Source organism: Chinchilla lanigera, unplaced genomic scaffold, assembly GCF_000276665.1.
Source record: "Chinchilla lanigera isolate Chin_1 unplaced genomic scaffold, ChiLan1.0 scaffold00010, whole genome shotgun sequence".
Lineage (NCBI taxonomy): Eukaryota > Metazoa > Chordata > Mammalia > Rodentia > Chinchillidae > Chinchilla > Chinchilla lanigera.
The window spans coordinates 26587041-26606221 of record NW_004955411.1 but is presented as its reverse complement, the minus strand read 5'-3'; the positions used below and the strand labels follow the sequence as shown (position 1 = coordinate 26606221).

Sequence of the window (19181 nt, the reverse complement as noted above, 5' to 3'; positions counted from 1 at the left end):
AATGTCTGGTAACTAGCAGACATGTGGGCAATGAGTTAGCTAGCATCTACAAAAGCTAAAGAGTGTTGATATGATGTTATGATTTATATCTAGATGTGCCCCTAAAGCCCCATGAATATCACACCTGGCATTACAGTGTACTGAGAAACTCTGATTTTTATTTTGTAACTATGTTACTATAACCATTGTTGCATCTGGGCCCTCCTACAACCAAAAAAGATAAACAAGGGACAACAGGTCCAGGCTACCATGCAGGCTATTCTGCCACTTGGGCCATATGATACAGAACATCTAATGTTACTAAACATATCAGTGGCAGACAGGGATGCTGTGTGAAGATTCCGGCATGCTCTGAATCATGCAGGCCTTTGAAGCAAAGCTCTGCCATCATCTGCAGACAATTACTCTTCCTTTGAGAAACAGGTCCTGGCTTGCTACTGGGCCTTAATGGAAACTGAATGCTTGACCATAGGACACCAGTATACCTTGCAAAATAAGCTACTCATAGTCAACTGGGTGCTATCTGCCACACCAAGGCAATGTGTGTACAGCAATAGCACATCACCAAATATATGTGATTGGGCCTGAGCAGTTTCAAGGGTAAGTCGCATGAAGAAATGGCCCAAATGCCATGTTTCCTACTCCTACTATTTTGCCTGTAATCCCCCAGCATGCATCTATGGCTTCAGGTGTATACCCTATGATCAGCTGATACAAGGAGAGGAAACTAGGGTGTGGTTTAAAGACAGTTTCTGCAGGTACTACCCTAAAGTGGATAGATGTATCACTACAGCCCCTTTCCTAGACATCTCTGAAGACAGTGGTGAAGGGAAATCTTCACAGTGGGCAAAACTCAGGGAATGTACCGGTTGTACATTTTCTTGGAAGAAAACAATGGCAACATATGTGACTATATACCCACTTACATACTACCCGATGATCTCACTGGATGGTCAAGAACTTAGAAAGAATATGACTGGGAAAATGGTGACAAAGACACTTGGGGAATATGTATGTGGATAGACTTCTCTATATGAGCAAAAGATGTGAGGATATCTGTGACCCATGTAAATGCTTACCAAAAGGTGACCTCAGCAGAAGACTTTAATAATTAAGTGGGTAGGATGACCTGCTATGTGGATAGCAATTCTTTTTCCACAGATATTTTATCATTTCCCAATGGGCTCATGAACAAAATTTTCATCGTTCTAGAGATGTAGATTATGCATGGGCTCAGTGATATGGATTTCCATTCACCAAGACTGATTAGGATGGTGCTACTGATGAATGCCTGGTCTGCCAGCAATAGAGACCAACACTCAGTACCTAGTATGGTACCATTCTCCAGGGTGTTCAGCCTACAACCTGGTAGCACGTTGATTATATTGGACTGTTTCCCATGGAAAGGGTAGTACTCTGTCCTTGTTGGAAAAGACACTTATTCTGGGTAATGGATTTGACTTCTGTACATACAATGCTTCCACCAAAACTACCATTTGTGGACTGAAAGAATGCCTCATACACCATCATGGTATTCCACACCCCATTGCTTCTGAAGTGCAGCAATGGGCTCATGTTCACAGTTTTCAGTGGTCTTATCTTGTTCCCTACCTTCCACAAGCAGCTAGGATTGGCTTTTGAACATTCAAATTACAGTGCCAGGTAGGTGGCAATATCTTGCAGGGGTGTAGCAAAGTTCTCCAGAGGGCTGTATATACTTTGAATCAGCATCCAGTATCTAGTACTTTTTCTGCACGGCCAGGATTCATGGGTTCAGGAATCAAGGGGTGGAAGTGGGAATGGTACCACTCACCATTACTCCTAGTGACCCATTAGCAAACTTTTCACTTCCTATTTCTGCAACTTTATGCTCTGCTGGTATAGAAGTCTTTGTTCCAGAGGCGGGTAGGCTAGTACCAGCAGGCACAATGATTCCACTGAACTGAAAACTAAGACACCACATCCCTAGTTATTTTGAGCTCTTTATGCCTCTGAGTCAACAAACTTAAAAGGGATTTATGGTGCTGGTGGGGGTGATTGATCTATAGTACCAAGGATGAAATTAGACTGCTACTCCACAATTAAGGTAAGATAGAATATATTTATAGTGCATGAGATCCCTTATGGTGCCTTTTAGTATTACTGTGCCCTGTTATTAAGGTCAATGGGAAAATCCTATAACCCAATCCAGGCAGGATGACAAATGGCCCAGAACCTTCACGAATAAAGATGTGGATCATGCTGCCAGGTAAAGAACCAAAATCTGCTGAGGAAATGCTAAAGGCCATGGGAATACAGAATGGGTATTAGAAGAAGATAGTTATAAATACTGGTTTTGATCACATGACCAACTATGGAAACAATGATTATAATTGTCTTAAGAATGTTTTTCCTATTCTGTCACTATATTTGTGCATGTATACACATGTATCCAGCAGGTGTTTTGTTTTCTTTGTATCATAACAATAATTAATATTGGTACTTAAGTATTGTTAAAGCTACAATATAATACATAAGTTATGGAATGTCAAGAGAAGACTAAGCATTACCTAAAGATAAACTTAGCCTTCTCTTCTTTAAGGGAATTACTCCATTTCCCCTTGTACATAGAATAGGTGTGTCATGTTAATCTTACATATGAACTTGTACTTGGATATTAAGTATGGTTTTAAGGAGCTGTATCTGACAGTCAAGTTCAAAGTGGTGGAATGTGATCTTTAATTGTGATATGTCAATGTGATTTGAGTAAGAACTGCTCAGATTAGTAAAATTCTGTGAATGACTGCCACGTAGTCCAGCAAACGGGGTGGGGGATCCATTGCATGTGGGTGGCACTAACCAATAGGCTTGCACCCTGAGTTTAATAATAAGGAAAAAAAGAAAAAAGTATTCTTCTTGTGTGAAGTGTCTATTTATTTTGGCTGCCCATTTTTGATTGTGTTGTTTATTTGGGGGGGATCTCTTTTGGGGTTCCTTATATATCCTAGATTTTAGTCCTCTGATGAATAGCTGGCAAAATCTTTTTCTCATTCTGTAGGTTGTTGTCCCTTCACTCTGTCGTTTCCTTTGCTATGCGGGTGCTTTCTAATGTGATATAATTCTATCTGTTGATGCTTGATATTATTTCTTGTGCAATTGGTGTTCAGTGCAGAAAGTCCTTGCATGTGCCTATGTCTTAAAAAGTTTTACTTTTTTAAATCTTCCAACATTAAAATCTGTTTTAGTATTTAGATATTTGGTCTACTGTGGTTTTAGTTTTGTACATGGTGAGATATATGGGTCTAGAGATAATCTTCTGCATGGGGATAGCCAATTTTCCTATCACTGTTTACCAATGAGATTTCCTTGCAGCATGTAATTTTGGCTTGTTTGTTGAAAATCGGGTAACTAAATGTGTCTAGTGCTGCTTTTGCATCCTCTCTTCTGTTCCATTGATCCACATGTCTGTTTTTGTGCAGTATCGTGCTGCTTTTATCACTGTAGCTTTGTAACATAACTTAGAATCTGAGATTGTGTTTCCTTTTGTTTTACTTTTGTTGCCCAGAATTGCTTTCATTATTCTGGGTCTCCTCTCTTTCCATATGAATTTTGGATTGTTATCTCTAATTCTGTGAGGAATCCTGTTGGCATTTTGATTGGGATTACATTAAATCTGTATTTCAATTTTTGAAGTGTATCCATTTCCACAGTGTTGGTTCAGCCTATATAGGAAAAAAGGACGTTTTTCCACTTTCTGATGTGCTCCTTGATGTCTTTTTGAGGTCTTTCACTTACTTTATTAGTTTCATTTCTAAGTTTTTAATTTTTCTTAATGCTATTGCAAATGGTACTGTTTTCTAATTTCTTTTACAGTGGTTCATTTTTTTTTTTTTTTTTTTTTTTGTGGTTTTTCTCCAGTACCGGGAACCGAACTCACGACCTTGCGCTTGCCAGGCAGGCGCTTTTGCCGCTGAGCTAAATCCCCAGCCCCAGTGGTTCATTATTGATGTATAGAAATGTTAACTTTTGTGCACTGATTTTATATGCTGCCACTTTGATGAATTAGTTAATAATTTTAGGAATCTTTTGGTGGAATCTTTTGGATCTTCTATGTAAAGGGTTATGTGTTCTGTAAATAATAATTTGACTTCTTTCATCTCTCTTTCTCTTTCTCTCTCTCTATATATATACACACACATATATGTATATCCTTTATTTTATCTCTTGCCTAATTATTCTAGCTGATGTTTCAACTACTGTATTGAATAGCTGTGTTGACAGTGGACATTTTTGACTTGTTCCTGATTTTGGAGGAAAAGCTTTCAGGTTTTTTCCATTTAATATATTAGCAGTAGGTTTCTCATAAATGGCTTTCATAAGATTGAGATAAGGTCCTTTTCTACTTATTTTATTCAGAGCTTTATTATGAATGGATGTTCAATTTTGTCAAAGGCTTTTTCTGCATCTAGTGAGATGATCATGTAATTTTTGTTGTTGCTTCTGTTTACATGATATATTATATTTATTGATTTGCATGTGTTGAAACATCCTTGCATCTCTGGGATGAAGCGTATTTGATCATGATGTATGAGCCTCTTGAAGATTTGTTGCATTTTGTCAGTATCTTATTTGTCAGTATCATAGACTCAAAAATCAGGATTTTTGGGTCTATGTTGATTAAAGGGATTGGCTTGTAGATTTTATTGTTTTTAAAGACAGGTCCTTGTCTGGTTTTGGAATCAGAGTAATGCTAGTTTCCAGGAATGACTTTCAGAGCACAGGTTTTCAATATATTTACTAATGGTTTTCTGCTTTTTGGCAGTGTCTCTTGTGATTAGGCCTTTTTCATTCCTAACTGCATTAATTTGGGTCTGCACTTTCCTTTTGTTTTTTGGTAAGACTAACTCAGTTTCTATTTTGTTTATTTTACAAGTTCTTTGATATTTTTGTATTTAGTCTCAATTTCATTAATGTTTTTTGGATAGCCATCTGTATTAGAAGTCATCTTCATTAAACTGTCTTTTCATTAACGTTTGGAAACTACTTCTAGAACTACAAAGAAGCCATTCATAGTTTTTACAATTCACTGAACTATATTTCCTGTCAGGCCATGACTATCTAGAAGCAATATGATGACACTACTCATGTAATTATAAGTTTTCTATGAGTTACCTTTAAAAAGGGAAAAATAAACATGCAATTAATTAATATTTTATTTGCCCCAATGTATATATACCGTATTATTTCAATTGTCATCAATGTAAGAATTAAGATAGTTTATATTTGTTTTTCTACTAAGTGTTTGAAATATGGTGTATATTTTGTACTTACTCCATTTTTCAATTTGGAGGCCATAGGTCTAGCTACATTTAACTAGTGGATACTCCACTGTATAGCGGCACTTCTAGGCACTTTACTTTCAATTTCTTTCTCCCTTAACACTCTGGAACTCTGATAGGAACGGTCAAGTGACTCTCATTATTATAGGGTCTCCTTTCATTATTTATTTATTTATTGCGATACTGAGTACTGAACCCGATGCCGCATATAGAACATTATTTCCGGCCTGATTTATTTATTTTTTGAGACAGGATTTGGCTACCTTGCTAAAATTGTCCAGCCTAAACTCAAAATTGTGACCCTTCTGACTCAATGCCCCACCCCATTTTTGGGATTTCAGGTATTTTCCACCATTTGCGGCTTCATCCTTTATTTTTGATACATTTACCTAGTTTCATAATGTAACTTGCAAACAGTCAGAAGGCCAGAACCATAGACTCATTGAATCTCAAGGTTGGAAATAACTATAATCAATTAATTTTGCTTTTGACATATTGTTCCTCTGTATAAATTCCCTAGAGTATTCAGAATCTACTTGGAGACACATCCAATGGTTTAGGTGTTCACACACATGCTAAGGTATGGACACTTCTTTGGCTTGTGCTACAAGAGGATCTTCTTGGAATCTGAAATCTGTTTTCTTGACATTTACATGAAACAAATCTATGCTACGTTATTGATTTTTTTCTTACTTGGAGATGGGTAACTTTTTTTTCCCTCCCAAATTTGATCAGTACTTCATTCCTCTAAATTGTCTTCATTACTTTTGTCTTTCAAATAATCCTAACTTTACTGAAGTCTTCTAAAAGTGCTCCAACTGAAACAGAACACACAGTGTTTCAGATATGGTCTCAGTATTGAAGGTTATAAATCGATCGTTACTCGTTGCTTCTGTCTGAAATTTTCCATCAGTCATCAGGACACAATTACTTTAGCAGAAAGGGAGGCTGGAGGAGGAGTCACACTAACTTATTTCATCTTGTACGTCTTGGGCTTTAGTGCAGAATTCTATAAACGTACACCGCACAATTCTTCAGGTTGGTTTTTTTGACGTGTCCCTATTTTCAACTGAAAGATTGAAGCGTGTGCTTCCTGTACTGGCTTGAGAGACAACTTTAGCAGAATCGTGCTGAGAATCAGTAACATTTGGGGACAGAGGAAAGCGAGGTCGGAGGACGGCGCTCCGGCTCAGATCTCCACAGCAATTTCCTACAGCTCTTCCCTCCTTCACCGGTAACAGGAATTTACTCCGCATATTCAAGCGGACGAGCGCGGGGACACAACGAGGCAAACTGAAGCGACTGTAGGGAAAGACCCGCAGTGGCCGCGCCGGGTAGGGCAGGCCTGGCTGTGCACCAGCACGCGCGGAACGCGGAGTCCCACGAAGAACGCCCGCCGCTCGCGGCAGCCTCGTTCAGGCGGCGCGCGCCAGAGGCGGGGCGGGGCGGAGGGCGCGTGCGCGTGCGCGGAGGGCGATGACGCAGCGACGTCGGCGCGGGCCGGCGGGTGACGTGTGCTCCGGCGCCCGCCCCGCCCCGCCCCGCCCCGTCCCGTCTTGCCTGGCGGGTCTGTGGGTCTGAGGACGGCCCGGCAGTTGTCGCGCCGGGAGCTGAGTGACTTGGTGCGACTCGGGCCAGCCGCAAGTGTGGTACGAAGCAGGGCGGGGCGTGCAGCCATTTGTCCACAGGCGTCCCCGGCTCTGCCCTCCATTTGGGACGTAAAGATAAAAGTGGAAGAGGGCAGCGCGGAGGCTGGAGCGGCCGGGGAGATGGGAAGCGGGTGAGCTGGGGCCGGGAGAGGGGGAAGTCGGGTGACGCGTGGGAGCCGCGGGCCGGGGCGGGGGTGCCGGGCGGCGGCGGGGCCGAGGGCCCTCGAGCCGGTCCTTCCGCCCGGGCCGCCCGGAGCTGTCATCGCGGCCGCTCCTGGAGTTGGCGGGTGGGGGTGGGGATACAGAGAAAGCCCGAGCCGCTTACGGGCCAGGTGTTAGGCCACGACGGCCAGGTGGGGTCATTTTTCTGTCCTGCGTAGGAGGCGGTTTTCACTAATTTTTTTTTTTTTTTTTTTTCTTGGTTTCAAAGCTGTGGTTACATCGTTTTCTTCACGTAGATTTTTGGGAGGGAAATCTGCTTTCTTGTATCTTCCCACCCGAATTAAAAGTAAGTGTATAAGTTAGGGAGTTAGTTTTAGTGGACTGTGTTTGAATTCAACCATCGAGGAATCGATGAGGTCATTTTGAAATAAGTAAACGTGTAGGTGTTTGCTAGGCAGGTGGCACAGATAGATGGATGATTTTTAAAGAACAGTTTTCTGGTGCTAAATCAACTTATATGATGCAGTCTGCTCGTGTATTATATTTTGATGTAAAAGAATTATGTCAGCGGTAATTAAAAGTTTGTACGAGTGGTGTCGCATGTGCATTTTAAATTGAAATAATATTTTCTGTATTGAAGTTAAGATTAGATTGAATAACCGGGATCTCTGTCACTAGAACTCATATTTCATAATTGAAGTAATTTTTTCTGATTTTCAAAAAGTGTCTTCAAAAATTGAGAATTTGGCTTTTGATTCTAGTTTGGAGTGTGCGCTGGTTTCTGTTGTATGTTTTATTTTTAATGCTTCTAATACTAGTCCTTTGATTATAAATACCTTAAGATACAGTTTCTCAGGAGTTTCATTGTTTAAAAAGTTACAGTCACATCATATTGAAACTATCTTAAAGAAACAGTGTTATAAATAGAATGGTTTGACTTTGACCATTTACTTTTCTGCCCAACCCTTAGAGAATGTGCATAAAGAAGGATCTTCTCTCCTTGCTCCAGTTAATTATGCTTGTAGGTAAGTTGCTTTTCTAGTCCAGTGTATACAGTGTGGTGAAATAACAGGGCCAGCCAAGAAGCAAAAGTTGCTCCAAGCATACAGAAGATGGGCCGTGGTCTTTCCCAATCTAATGGAATAGGAAATTCTCCAAGCCATGCTCCTTTAAAACTAAGAAACTAGTGATCTGGAGACTGTTCTCCTGTGTGGGTGTAACTCCATTTTTACTGAATACTCTTAGCTATGCTCTGAGGTTTCATCCTAACAAATAAACAAGGTATAGTAGTAAAAGTAGACAAAGTAACTACAAATAAAAATGTTTCCAACATCAACTCTTTTAGTGGTGTTCCGTATAGGACAAAATCTTATCAACAGAAAAATAAGACATAAGAAAATAGAGCATTTCAAAAATCTGGTTATCTTATACGATAATGAGCTTCTTTTAGAGGATGCATTTGGTTGGCTTCACTACTAAGCATACAAAATTGAAGTTACAATAAGAGAACAGATGCACAAACTACGTGAAGTGTGATTCTGATGCTGAGAAATTTTCCACAAAAAATGATGAACTAAAGAGATGCTTACAATAGTTGAAAATATGCATGAAATAGGGGTATATAGTCCTCTTGATGTCAGTGTGGTAATGTTTTCTTGGGTGGCTGTTGCTCTTCTTCTGAAGAACAGGGAGCTACTTCCACCACAGGTGCAACAAGCTGCCTTATCCCTCACACAGGTGTGGGGGGCGGTGAGTGGAAGGTGGGTACACCATGATCCATGGCCATCAGTAGTACTAGACTTGCAAGAAGGAAATGATCTGTAGATTCCAGTTGCCAGATAAGTGTAGGCAGAATAATTTTATTTATCTGAATGAATTTTTTTCCTGATTCTGGGGCTTGAATTTAGGTCCTTCTTATTGAGGGCTCCCTCTCCGATTTTGAGACAGTCTTTCTAACTCACTAAGTTGCCAAGACTGTGCTTAAACTCAGTCCTCCTGCTTCAGCCTCTCGAGTGTTGACATTACAGGAACGTCACCATATCCACTTGAATGAATTAATTTTTTGTGATTTAGCCTTCTTGATCCTGTTGAACAGGGTCTTTAAAAAAGATCTGTTCATTCTTTCATGTCTTCAAATGTACCGGGCACTGTGTGAGGTTTAGGAAGTAGAGGTACAACTTCTTGCTCATGGAAGTTTCTTTTAAGAGAGAATCTTGAGTAGTGTTCCTTTTCATGTCATAGAGCTCTACTTGATGAAGGTAAAATTTTTTACAGGAATATATTGTCAGTGTTTATGTGTAACTAGCATTTAAGGAACACAACTGGATAATGTCTTTGATTAAAAAGGAAGTTGTACATGCCAGTGGTTTGCTACCTTTTAAGGGGAGTTTTTTTGTTTTTCTGCCAAGTAAAAATTAGCAATTGGAATTCAGTTTGTACCTGAAAAAGTATTTTTCCAGTATTTACATGGTGTGATTGATTTGTTACACATTAATAACTTTTGTAAATTCAAGAGTTCCATGAACAAAGTATATAGATTAGGAACATGTATGGAACTTACTGAGTAAAGCAAATTTATTGCCTCCCAACACCTTCCTTGGAGAGACAGGTGACATAAACCTTTTCTGTAAAGTATGTCGTCATATGATCTGGTACAGTTTTCAACTTTGAGACGATGTCTACCTCAAACTGAAGTTTTAGCAAGAACAGTATCTACAGAAAGAAAAAGTGCAAAATTACCAAGGATGAGAGAGTAAGATATAGGTTGAGCATTTCTAACCTACGAATCCAAAATCTAAACTTTTTGAGCCCTAACATATCACAAGTAAAATCCACACCATAAAACATGTACAAAATTATTTAAACTATTGTAGGAAATCAACTTCAGGCTATATATATAAAGTATATGTGAGAAAACAAATTTTGTATTTAAACTTATTTCCCATCCCCTAGGTACCTCAGTATATACTAGTAGCTATTTTAAAATCTGGAGCATTTTACATAAGGAATTCTCAATCTGCATTTAATACCTATTTAACAACCTGCAGAAGGAATCCATTATGTGTTTATCTCCTACATTATAATGTAAAATTACTCACTGTAGGGTCTGGAACTTACTTCTTTGTATCATTTGCCTAACTTTGGCCAGTTGATTATAAATGGAGAAAAGCCAGCCCAAACCTACCAAACCTGGAAGTAATAATAGGCCCTGTGTAAAATGTTCATTCATATACCATCTAATTTAAGTCCCCCATTTTGCACATAGGTAAGTATGGAAAATCGTAAATTTAATTTTTCTGCTGTTTGCTAGCAGTTTTACAAGTTCCTAATTTCAATTCAGAGATAATGTATTTTAATTCCTTTGTGAGCATTGTGTTTAGTCAGATTTTTCAACCTGATTTTGCAGTCTCTTTTCATTTTATTGATAAATTAATTCCAGACAAGTTAGATGATTTTCTTCCTTGAAACAAAATCTTGCATCTGGATTTATTCTCTATTTTTATTTTGTTTTCTATGTCATTCTTGCTCCCCTTATTGTTTGACTAGACTAACACTTGGGGACTTTCATAAATTATAAATGAAGATTCTTATGTCTCTTCTAGGTTTTGGTGGGTTTTGGTTAGTTTTATTCCATTTCTATGATTCACTCTCCAAAGATAATTCTTAGAAGTCGCAGTCATGGGGCTGGGGATTTAGCTCAGCGGCAAAGCGCCTGCCTGGCAAGCGCAAGGTCGTGAGTTCGGTTCCTGGTACCGGAGAAAAACTAAAAAAAAAAAAAAAGAAGTCTCAGTCATTATCAACAGTTTGTACTGATGTAGACAGGCTAGAATTTGGTGAGGCATATAATTAAAAATCTAGGAATAGATATGACATTTATATTTAACCAGAAGCATTCTTAGGATATGTTTTGATAAGATAATTGCTAATTGATGAGTGTTCATATTTGGGGAAGAGGAGGTCCACACTTTGTTATTGAAGCAAAGAAAGCCCATTACTGAATCAGAATTTCTGGAGATAGGACCTGAAAATATGTATTTTCAAGAAACTCTCCACTGATTACAATGTAGTCAATTGTGTTATTGGAGAATTTCTTTAAACTGAAGAATTCAATAGCCTCTTAATTTTGGGTGATATCTGTTCCTTGAACTTCAAAAAAAAGTAATTTATATCAGGACTATAGAATAATTGAACTTCAAAAAGAAGGAAAGCAGTTTATCTCAGGATTGTAGAATAATTAGGGTAGTAGTTGCTAATGTTTGTTGCCATTTTCAAAACCTATTGAAATCACTTTAAAGCAAAATTTTCAGTTGTAAGTAGTTAATAAATGTGGCATTATATGAATTTCATTAGAGAAAACAAAAGTTCCATTCCAAGTAATTTATGCTTCTTGTTGAGCCAGATTGTTGTTTGGAAAACTTTCTTTACTTTCTTTTCTGTTTTTGTTTTTTTGAGGCAAGGTCTTGCTGTATAGTGCAAGCTGGCTTTAAACTTGGAGTCCTCCAATCTCAGCCTCCTGTGTGTTAGAATTACAGGCAGATGCCATGGCACCCAGCCAGAAATTCCTTTACTTTCTTATGGCCATTAGGCTAATCAGATAGAACAATGTAAACATGTTAAATTCTGGGCTGGTGATTTAGCTCAGTGGCACAGCGCCTGCCTGGCAAGCACAAGGTTGTGAGTTCAATCCCTGATACCGGAAAAAAAAAAATTGTTAAATTCTCCTCTTTAACGTAGCAGAAGCAAAGCCATCTTCTTCTTGATTTAAGAAATTTAAATATAAAATTATATGTAAATGTTTTTCAAGAAATTAATTTGAAAGTGATACTCAATTTGCAAAAGTAATTTCAGTACATCTTTTCGAGTATAAATGTGTTTTCTAAAATGAGCCCCGCATTATACTCTTTAGTGCTGAGGAGGGTCAATATTTTTTAGCATTCTTAAGTAGTTAAGGAGGGTTTGCAAAAGTATTAACAGTATCCATAGTCTAATCATTAGAATGATAAAAAATAAAAATCAGTTCTAGACCATGTCACAGTTTAATGCTCTGAATATACATCAATCAAGAAATACCACAAAGTATTGTAGGAATGGAAGGAATACACTGTGGGTCTACTTTCAGAAGTTATCACAAGGATACCGGCTTTGTGATACTCTTCAGTGTATTGACTTGGAGCAAAGCCTTGTCATTGATTAACTGAGTTTGAGCATCAGCTTGGAACAACTTGAGTGAGATGTTAGGAAGTTTGAAGAGTGGCTGATTTAACTCCAGCTTTTAAGTGGTGTGTTCTTTCTGTGTTTATTAAAAACAACATAAGAACATGCTGAAGTGCTAAATCCAGTGGATATTATAATTACATATCTTGATAGCATTTACACTATTGACTCTAACTTTTCTCATAAGTCTTTTTCTTCCCTTGGATTTGGCAGCACAACTCTTCTGGTTTCCTCCTAGTCTTTTTGTCCTAATATTGTTCAAAAATTTTTTTATAGACCTTTTCTTCCTGGGTATTTCTAGAAGAAATTGTGCTCCACCTTTGTCTGTTTTTTTCTTTTTAGCCTTTCCACAAAAATCTATTTTTGTGGTTTTGTTGGTGATTCTATTTATATCTTGACACCATACTCTCTCCTGAGTTACACACCTGAACAGCCAATCCTGAATGACCATTTCTACTTGAATGTATTTAAACGTCTGAAACTCAGCATATTGAGATTAGATTAGAAACCAACCCACAAAATAAAACTAACCTTTAGCTTTGTAAATTTTGCCATCAGCCTGATGTGTATATGTGGACATCAGCATTGATCTTCACCCCTGCCCCCAGTACAAGTAGAAATGATTCATGAATCAAGTAAATGTGACCTACATAGTTACTGTACTTTTACTCATCTGCTTTTCTTTAAATCACTGCCATTAATTCCTGTCAGGGACCACCATCTCTTCATTTTTTATTTGGATTATTGCAGTAGCATTTTAGTCTATTTCTGCTTCCAGTCTTGGCTTCTTGTGCTCCATTCCTTTCACTGCAGTCATGGTAACCCTAATCAAACACAGTTCAAGTAAAAAACTTTTGGAGATTTCTGTTACTATAAGTGAGTTGTAAACTGTTAAGGTTTGGATGGGAAGTGTCCCCCAAAACTTAACGCGCTAAAGGCTTGATTGCCAGCAGTTGGGCTTTTGGGAAGTGATTGGATCACGAATCCTAATTTGATGGTGGTATTGGGGGATGATAGAAACAAGAAGTGAGTCTTAGTTGAAGGATGGGTCATGGGAGTATGATCAATGATCCCTGACCACTTTCCATTGGGCTCTTTGGCCTTCTGTTTCCTGGCTGCCATGAGGAGTAGCTTTTCTTTGCCATGCTTTTCTGCTGTGATATTTCTGCCTCTTCCTGGACCTTATCAATGTAGCTGGGTAACTATTAACTGAAAATTTTGAAGCTGAACCAAAAGAAAATTTTCCTTTTTTAACTCTCCCTTACCCTCAGGTTTTTGATCACAGCAACATGAAGCTAACTAGCTCATCAACGTAACCTACTTTTAGGTTAATAAAGCCCTTTATGACTTGCTTCATCCCACCTCTCAAGCTTCATCTCTTGTCACAGTCATCCTTTGGTGTCTTGAAAGTATCATGTTTTCACTGCATGGTTTCCTTAGTTTCTGAAAGCTTCTTGATCTCCTTTCTTGATGGGATCTCCTTTCTTACTTTGGACTAATAATGTTCAAACTCTCCTTCCTTAACAGGGTAGATGCTCTTCCTCTGAGTTGCAAACACACTTTTTTCTACTGCTTTTCATAGCAATCTTTGATTTTGTTTTGAGTTAACTTACTTAATTGGATGCTCTTCTCCATCAGACAGTACTTCATAAGGGTGATCAATAGATTAATTTTGCTCACTATGGTCTACATAGCATGATATCCAGTGTGTAGTAGAATTACTAGTTAAGAAGTAGTTAAATAAGTGAAAGCTGTCATAGTATTCATCTACTGTGATTTTTCTTTCTGAGGCCAGCTGTATCCTAGAGTTTCTAACAACTGTTATCTTTTCTTTTGGCCTTGCTTTTTCTTTTCCACTTTATACAGATTTAGAAAATATGTTAAGTATTAATTTTATTTTTTAATTAAGTGAACTTAGAGCTGGGCTATTTTGGCTACTAGCCACATTGAAATTGTATTCAGGTTTACTTTTTGGGGTGCTTTAAATCTAAGGCCTTGTGAATGTTAGGCAGGTGCCAAGCCCCCTAAGTAGTAATTTTAGAATTGTGTCTATATGTATAATTTTGAGTTCTTTGGAAAAATACCATCATGGATTGAATTTTGGAAAGGCATAAAAGGTTTTTCTTTTATGTTGCATAAACATACTAGTTTATAAAACACCTGTTAAGATTGAAATAAATAAATCCAATTTTTCTGAAAAATATTTTTGAGTTCTTGAAGTACATAATATAAATATTTAAAAAAATAGAAACCCAGACATGTAAATACTGCCTTTTTTTAGTGGCAGCATTATTCTTCCATTTAATCTATACATTTATCCATTATACAGATACATACTGATAACCTATTGTGTCCTAGACACTGTTTCAGGTGCATGAGTATTGCAGGGAACAAAGCTTACAGTCTGTTGGGTGAAACTCATATAAACACAGTGTGTGTTATATAACTGCTGTGGAATGAAGCAGGTTGTGTACAAGAGAAATGATCAAGAAGAATGTTATTTTAGATTGGTCGATTAGGGATGGATTCTCCATTAAGGAGACATTTAAGCAAAGACCTGAAGCAAGTTGGGGGAGCTATCTAGGTTAAAGCAAAATTTAACAGGAAAACAAGTTTCCCCAACTTTAAGCAGTTCCCTCCTCTGGCTTCACCCTTCCCTATGGCTGCCATTCCTTGTTCTTTTACAAATACTTTGTTCCTGTAAGATTTTGTGACTTCTCACTTCTGTAAGATGCTGAGTACAAAAGTATCACTACTTGAGTAATTGCCTTTGTCCTGCTGCTGGAAACCCACTTGCCCCGCCACTGGTTTTGCACCACTAGTGGAATGACCCCTTTGACCACATACTTAAAACTGAGCCCTTTTCTTTGTTTGGAGCTCAGTCTTTCAATATGAATTTGCCGAGCCAGTGCACACCTAAATCATGCCTTCCATTTCACTTGTTGGTCTCTCCAGTCTCTATTTTATTTTTTTGAGACAGGGACTTGCTATATAGTTCAGGCTGGCCTTAAACTCACTATGGAGCCCAGGCTGGTCTCGAACTTGTGATGGTCTTCCTGCCTGTGCTTCCTGGTGTGCTGGGATTATGGCCTCTGGTCCCTTACATCCTGTAAAAATGAGGCATCTAGGGAAAGAGTTCTTGGTATAGTTATGTCACTGGGAGGAAGGCCAGTGTAGATATGCATTTATATAAGCCAGGAAGAGAGTTACAGGAGACTGAAACAAAACAGAACACTAAGTTCTTTGGCGCTTTTGAAGTTTTTTTGGACGCTTGAGACACCTTTGGAGAATTTTGAGCCCATAAGAGACCAATAATGTTACTTAGGTTTTAAAAAAGAACTGTTCGTAAAAAAAAGGTAGAAACTAGATGTTTGGGATTAAGGGTAAAACTGGAAGACAATAGGAAGATCTAAAACATATTTTTCTATACTCACAGAATATTTCCAATACCAGATGTGCTTATTTTTTAAAAAATCACATTGGTTAATTCTCAGCTGTATGTCTAATAATGAAATTTAATTTTGACAGTATCTGAAGTCAGCACTAGAACCCACAAATTAAAGCCCACCAGTCTGTCTACTTAAAATGCTTGTCACAAGTCTGGGTCTCCTGAGTTTCTGACTGAGCAGTTATAAACTGATTCTTATTACGCCCTACTTGGACTAGGTAGTTTGTAAAAATGGCTCACAGAATACAGGGAAACACTTTACTTCCTTTGTCAGTTTATTATAAAGGGTGTTGCAGAAGATACAGGTGGAGCACCTAGGTCTAGGTTTGAAAGAGTCCCAAGGAGTTGGAGTGTGCCGCTTACACCAGCAGATACATGCTAACCAACCTTGAAGTTGAAGAGGTGTTTTTTTTTTTTTTTAAAAAAAAAAAACAAATACATTTAAAAAATTTGTTTCTGTTAGTAGATGTTTATGTATATAGTGATTACATTTATTGTGGGGATTTGTTACATGTAGATAACACACTTTAATTCTTTTTTGTATTTTCCTTGAAGAGTTCTTATAGGGGTTAGTGTAAACCTATCTTCTCTCAGAGAGTAGTGGGTGTGGCTGAATAATCTAGCCCTTTAATCACTTGGTCATTTTATAATTAGCCCATCTTGTCACTTCATTAGCATAAACACAATATTATCAGAAAGGGCTTGTTAAGAATTCTGGAATATACTCCTAATAAGTAATTTTAAGAGTTTTAAATGATCTATGTTAGGAATCTGGGACAAGGACCAAACATTTTTTATGATACAACAAAGGCTATTGCGGTAATCTAGGGAAGAGATGATGGTGTGAAGTAGTCAGATTATGGATATATTTTGAAGGTAGAATCGGGACTATTTGTTGATAAATGGAGTAAAGCCTCCCATAAAGTATTCAGGTGTGAGCAACCAAGCAGAATGGATTTGTGTTTTCTTACTGGTAAATAGGGAGTGATTTGTACTGAAAGGTCAATTTAGATTTTTAAGTTTGACCTCACTATTAGACATCCAAGTGCAGATGATGAAGCAGTGAGTATGCAAATATGGAATACTGGCAAAATGTGCAGGGTAGAGACAGGAATTTGTAATTAGCATGTAAATGATACTTAATTCCTTGAGACTGGATGGAAGTACTGGGGAGTGAATGTAAAGAACTCTGAACTCTTAAGTTTGGGGGTACAGCAGGATGAAGAGGAAGCAGCAGAGAGGAAAAAAGTGCCAGTAATGTAGGAGGAAAACCCAAGAGAAACATGTCCAAGATACCAAGGTACCAAGTAAAGCAGCTGTATCAAGAATGATTGGGTTGTGCTGGGGATGGAGCTCAGTGGTAAAGTGTTTGGCATGTACAAGGCCTCAGATTCAGTCCTCAGCATTGCAAAACCAGCACTACCACCAAGTGATGGGATCAAACACTCCTGATGAGGTAGAAAGGGACTGAGATATAATATTGATTTAGCTAAGTTGAAATTCTTTGTGCTCAGTAGTAGCTCTTTTAGTAGACTAGTAGAGTAAAAAGCCTGATAGTTTGCATACAGTGTAAGGGGGGGACAGAGGCTGCTTGCCTCTTCTCCCATTTTTCTCTTGTTGCTTTACTGTTTTTTGCCTCTTTGCACTGTTGCCCTCTGCTGTGTACCACCCTGCCTTGGAGCCAGCTGAGTATGGACTAGAACCTCCACAAACTGTGAGCTACATAAACCTTTCCCTCCGTAATTCTGGGCATCAGGTATTTTGTCTCAGCAACGAGAGAAAAGTAACGAAGACAGCTGTACATAAGGAACAGAAGAGGAATGGTAATTGAAGGAGTGTTGTGTGCTCATTAGGTTTTTAAAATATGAGACTCATTGCAGCATGTTGGGATTTGGAAATGATCCATTGAAAAAGAAAATATTACTGATAAGGAGAAGAGGACAATTTCGCTCTAGCAACTCTTTATGATTATATTGCCAGGACTTGAATACATTTTTTTTGAATTAATGAGTGAATAATACTATCAGTAGATGTATTTTTCTAGATCATTGTTGGATTAAAAAGTGTAATAAAGAACATATTGGTAACATTCCTTTTTTAGATTGTTGTGAGAATTAAAAGTTTCCTTTAATTGGGTTACCATTTTAGGTTATTATTTAACCCTTTATACTGTTCACTAGCTCCTGATTTCATTGTTTGCTTCCCTTTCAGTTTTTTCCCAGTGGGTAGTTGAAATTTAAAGTCTACTCACTAGGGAGTTTGTTTGCAAATTGAACCATTTTACTTTTCTGATTATAATTCTCCAGTGTGATATAGATTCCAAGTATCCTCATACCAGTTCCTACTGATTTGTAGTACCACTGTATGTTTTTAATACCTTGTAATTTTGTTTCTGATTTACGGTGTAATTGCAAAGACTTGTATCAGTGTTAGCAGAGTAGTTGGGTCATCCTGAGACCAAGAATGAGTTTTATACTTTTCTTAGTTAGATTTCTTGTTGCTGAGATAAAATACCAGACACTCAAAGTTAAAGGAGGAAACGTGTATTTGGCTCACAGTTTGTAGAGGTTTCAGTTCATAGTTGGCTGGCTCCAAGGCTTGGTGGCATGGCCACGGGGTGTTGCAGAGGAAAAACAGTTCATGGCAGGCTGAAGGTGGCAAGGTGGCAAGCAGTAAGTGACAAATGATGGCACTCTTTCTGTCCCTTATAGCCTATCCAGGCTTCCTATCCTTAAGATAGGTAACACTTACACCCAAGATGGAGCATCCCTGTACCTAGCATCACAGGATGAAACGATGCCTGCATCACATCCCTGAGAGCTTGTTTGGAGGTTCTAGCAAGGGAGCACAGCTACTCATATACCCTCAAACTAGGAATGGTCCTCCTCTACTGGGGTGGTCGTCCTCTTGGAGACGGATGCATGTGGAATGTTGAGGGAGGAAGGGGACACCTACCTACCAGCCAGATAGCCAGATCAATCCTGGTGACCAGTGACACATGTCACAGCCAGATCCCGTCACATCCAGCATCACATCCTTGATCCCATCATTACACATCCTAGGTGTAGCCACCTATGAAAAGCCCACCTATGACCGCATGATGCTTTGGGGAACATGTAGATACAATCCATAACAATATGTTCAAAGGATCTTTTACAAAAACAAACAAAAAAGTCAGAAGACTATGTAGCAGAAACTGCTTGTGGCCTGCCACATCAGAAGTATTTTACTGTTCTCTTTTCCCATGAAAAGTTTGCTAATCTTTGATTTTCATAATAGGTAATTGGTGGTTGAAATTCATTGAAACTTACTTTTTCCCTCATAACCCATTTAAGAACTATTCCAAAAGATATGTACATTTTTAGATATTAAGTGCAGGTTTTTAGTAGA

The 19181-nt window shown here is 38.3% G+C and overlaps 1 protein-coding gene and 1 pseudogene across 3 annotated transcripts in view; one reads left to right on the top strand and one right to left on the bottom strand.

The window, feature by feature from the left end:
- The first annotated feature begins 6846 nt into the window (after window positions 1–6846).
- Window positions 6847–19181, top strand: part of Ascc3 (activating signal cointegrator 1 complex subunit 3) — a 294273-nt gene continuing 281938 nt past the window's right edge. The window contains exons 1-3 of one of the 3 annotated variants that reach the window (XM_005377813.2): window positions 6847–7098; window positions 7398–7475; window positions 8100–8154. The gene's annotated coding sequence lies outside the window, so the exon portion shown is untranslated. The remainder of the gene's footprint in view (window positions 7099–7397; window positions 7476–8099; window positions 8155–19181) is intronic. The other 2 variants (XM_005377812.2, XM_005377814.2) reach the window with 2 other exon arrangements.
- LOC102020992 lies at window positions 8139–8737 on the bottom strand (annotated as a pseudogene).